The sequence below is a fragment of the Pristiophorus japonicus genome, unplaced genomic scaffold (genome assembly GCF_044704955.1).
Source record: "Pristiophorus japonicus isolate sPriJap1 unplaced genomic scaffold, sPriJap1.hap1 HAP1_SCAFFOLD_356, whole genome shotgun sequence".
In the NCBI taxonomy this organism is placed as follows: domain Eukaryota; kingdom Metazoa; phylum Chordata; class Chondrichthyes; family Pristiophoridae; genus Pristiophorus; species Pristiophorus japonicus.
Genome location: NW_027253391.1, coordinates 423,702 through 427,689, shown reverse-complemented (window position 1 = coordinate 427,689; position 3,988 = coordinate 423,702). Strand labels below are relative to the sequence as shown.

General features: G+C 60.5%; 1 protein-coding gene and 1 non-coding gene across 9 annotated transcripts in view; one reads left to right on the top strand and one right to left on the bottom strand.

Annotated features, from left to right (window-relative positions):
* cacna1fb (calcium channel, voltage-dependent, L type, alpha 1F subunit) overlaps positions 1–771 on the top strand; it is a 263,577-nt gene extending 262,806 nt beyond the window's left edge. For all 8 annotated transcript variants that reach the window (XM_070872741.1, XM_070872737.1, XM_070872735.1 and 5 more), the window contains one exon: positions 1–771. This exon is cut by the window's left edge and continues 512 nt beyond it. The gene's annotated coding sequence lies outside the window, so the exon portion shown is untranslated.
* Positions 173–368, bottom strand: LOC139250241 (U2 spliceosomal RNA). The gene has a single exon (XR_011591271.1). It is a non-coding gene; the product is annotated as a U2 spliceosomal RNA (small nuclear RNA).
* Positions 772–3,988: the final 3,217 nt, after the last annotated feature.

Sequence of the window (3,988 nt, the reverse complement as noted above, 5' to 3'; positions counted from 1 at the left end):
GCTGTGCTCGCCAACACCGCCGGCAGCCCGACTCACGGCTTTGGGCGCCATTGGGTTTTTTTTGAAATTCGTAGCCAATCGTTCCAATTCTTTGTCAAATCACAAACGCCAGAGGTCACCTTGCACACGCCAAGGATCACTCTGCGCCAATGCTCTTAGCCAAAAGGCCTAGAGCCACTGCACCGTTCCTGGAAGTACTGCAATACCAGGTTCGTGCCATGGAGGTGGATGGGTCAGGCCCCCCACACACCTCCTGTTTCCAAAAAAGCAAGCATATACCTTCCTGATCCAGGGAGAAACCACCCGGAGGTCATGGTGGCTGGACAGGTCAGTTACGCATGATCTTAGCCAAAAGGCCGAGAAGCGATTTGTTGCCCCTCCACCTCCCCACCCCTCCCCCGGTAGCTCTGGAGCCACGCGGTCACGAGACGTCGCGCTCCCCGAGCCACACCGGCAGTTAGCAGGGGGGCGGGGCGAGGGGGAGAACCAATCCCCCGGTAGACACACGGCGGGGAGGGCGAAGGGTCAGAGACCTGGCGGGCGGGCGGGCAGTGCTTGCCCGCGGGTGTGCCGGGTGTGGGGGCGGGGCTCTTTGACACGTGTCAGCTTTTTATTTTGTACTGAGAGGAGATACGCTGACAAAATAATATATTTTTAGATACTTCAAATAGATCTGTCGCTGGTTGGTGGGAAACGCTCCCGGGGAGGGCGGGGGGCAGATTACACGCCCGCGGTTAAACCGAAATAAACGGCATCTGCCGTCTCTTCAAACCCTGGTCTTTGTGTCGTTCTAATACACAGGAACAGGCCCTTTGCCCAACGCGTCTCTGCTCCACACCAGCCCCCTCCCACCCCTCTCCATTTCCCCCATCACCGGCTCCTGCCCCCCCCCCCCCCCAGCCCGTGTGTTTATCCAGCTCCCCGGTGAGTTTATTCAAAACAGAGATCTGTCGATATGTGAATATCAAGGGGACAGTGAAGTGGCGGTGGGAGATCAGCCGCGATCTGATTGGATGCCGGAGCAGGCTCGAGGGGCCGAATGGCCGACTCCTGCCCCTAATTCTATTGTTGCCCGTAAATACATCGATACTATTCACCTCGACCCCTCCCTGTGGCAGCGAGTTCCACATTCTCACCCCGCTCTGGGTAAAGAAGTTTCTCCTGAATTCCCCATTGGGTTTATCAGTGACTGTCGGATATTGGTGGCCCCCTAGTTCTGGTCTCCCCCACAAGTGGGAACATCCTTCTCTGCACCTACCCTGTCGAAACCCCTTCATAGAGTTCCACACCGCTATCGGTTCACATTCTCACCGCGAGCAAGCGATGACCAAATGGGAACTCTGAGCATCACCCACAGCTCCCCCGCCATAACTGTACAAAAGGAGTAATGTCCAGAAAGGGTGGGGGGCCATACGATGGCCACTTCCCCACCCCCCCAATTTGGTGTTAATTCAGCTCAATGGGTCTCCCTCTCGCCTCGGAGTCCAAGAGTCGTGGATTTCACCCGCCACTCCACAGACTCGAGCCCCGTAATCCAGGCCTGGCACTCCCCCCCGGGGCCAGTACTGAGGGAGCGCCGCACTGTCGGAGGGGCAGTACTGAGGGAGCGCCGCACTGTCGGAGGGGCAGTACTGAGGGAGCCCCGCACTGTCGGAGGGGCAGTACTGAGGGGAGCCCCGCACTGTCGGAGGGGCGGTACTGAGGGAGCCCCGCACTGTCGGAGGGGCGGTACTGAGGGAGCCCCGCACTGTCGGAGGGGCAGTACTGAGGGAGCCCCGCACTGTCGGAGGGGCGGTACTGAGGGAGCGCCGCACTGTCGGAGGGGCAGTACTGAGGGAGTGCCGCACTGTCGGAGGGGCAGTACTGAGGGAGTGCCGCACTGTCGGAGGGGCAGTACTGAGGGAGTGCCGCACTGTCAGAGGGGCAGTGGAGCCCCACACTGTCGGAGGGGCGGTACTGAGGGAGCGCCGCACTGTCGGAGGGGCAGTACTGAGGGAGTGCCGCACTGTCGGAGGGGCAGTACTGAGGGAGTGCCGCACTGTCGGAGGGGCAGTACTGAGGGAGCGCCGCACTGTCGGAGAGGCAGTATTGAGGGAGCGCCGCACTGTCGAAGGGGCGGTACTGAGGGAGCGCCGCACTGTCGGAGGGGCAGTGGAGCGCCGCACTGTCGGAGGGGCAGTACTGAGGGAGTGCCGCACTCCCCTCGGGGCCAGTACTGAGGGAGCGCCGCACTGTCGGAGAGGCAGTACTGAGGGAGCGCCGCACTGTCGAAGGGGCGGTACTGAGGGAGCGCCGCACTGTCGGAGGGGCAGTACTGAGGGAGCGCCGCACTGTCGAAGGGGCGGTACTGAGGGAGCGCCGCACTGTCGGAGGGGCAGTACTGAGGGAGCCCCGCACTGTCGAAGGGGCGGTACTGAGGGAGTGCCGCACTGTCGGAGGGGCGGTACTGAGGGAGCCCCGCACTGTCGGAGGGGCGGTACTGAGGGAGTGCCGCACTGTCGGAGGGGCGGTACTGAGGGAGCCCCGCACTGTCGGAGGGGCGGTACTGAGGGAGCCCGCACTGTCGAAGGGGCGGTACTGAGGGAGTGCCGCACTGTCGAAGGGGCGGTACTGAGGGAGTGCCGCACTGTCGGAGGGGCGGTACTGAGGGAGCCCCGCACTGTCGGAGGGGCGGTACTGAGGGAGCCCGCACTGTCCGAGAGGCAGTACTGAGGGAGCACCGCACTGTCGGAGGGGCGGTACTGAGGGAGTGCTGCACTGTCGGAGGGGCGGTGCTGAGGGAGTGCCGCACTGTCGGAGGGGCAGTACTGAGGGAGCCCCGCATTGTCGGAGGGGCAGTACTGAGGGAGCGCCGCACTGTCAGAGGGGCACTACTGAGGGAGCGCTGCACTGTCAGAGGGGCAGTACTGAGGGAGTGCCGCACTGTCGGAGGGGCAGTACTGAGGGGGCGCTTCACTGTCGGAGGGGCAGTACTGAGGGAGTGCCGCACTGTCGGAGGGGTGGTACTGAGGGAGTGCGGCACTGTCGGAGGGGCAGTACTGAGGGAGTGCCGCACTGTCGGAGGGGTGGTACTGAGGGAGTGCGGCACTGTCGGAGGGGCAGTACTGAGGGAGTGCCGCACTGTCGGAGGGGTGGTACTGAGGGAGTGCCGCACTGTCAGAGGGGCGGTACTGAGGGAGTGCCGCACTCCCCTCGGGGCCAGTACTGAGGGAGCGCCGCACTGTCGGAGGGGCAGTACTGAGGGAGTGCCGCACTGTCGGAGGGGCAGTACTGAGGGAGTGCCGCACTGTCGGAGGGGCAGTACTGAGGGAGTGCCGCACTGTCGGAGGGGCAGTACTGAGGGAGCGCCGCACTGTCGGAGGGGCAGTACTGAGGGAGTGCCGCACTGTCAGAGGTCTGCCCTCTCGGGTGCGATGTAAAAGATCCCACAGCCACCAGTTGAAGAAGAGCAGGGGGATTTCACCACAGCATCCTGGCCCCGATAATTATTGCTAAAACATTTGATATGATGAATTATCTGACTGCTGATTGTGGGAGCTTGCTGTGAGAAAACTGGCTGCCGTGTTGCCTGCAATAGTTCCAGGACCACACCAGAAAAAGTACCTCATTCATCACAAACCGCTGTGGGATGCCGGAGGTGCTGAAAGGCGCAGGAGAAATGGGACAGATTCTTCACTGAAAACTGTCATTACAGGAATCATTCCCTATAATATACACAGGGGCTGCTATTCCCTATAATATACACAGGGACTGCTATTCTCTATAATATACACAGGGGCTGCTATTCCCTATAATATACACAGGGACTGCTATTCTCTATAATATACACAGGGACTGCTATTCTCTATAATATACACAGGGGCTGCTATTCTCTATAATATACACAGCGGCTGCTATTCTCTATAATATACACAGTGGCTGCTATTCCCTATGATATACACAGGAGCTACTATTCTCTATAATATACACAGGGACCTCTATTCCTTAT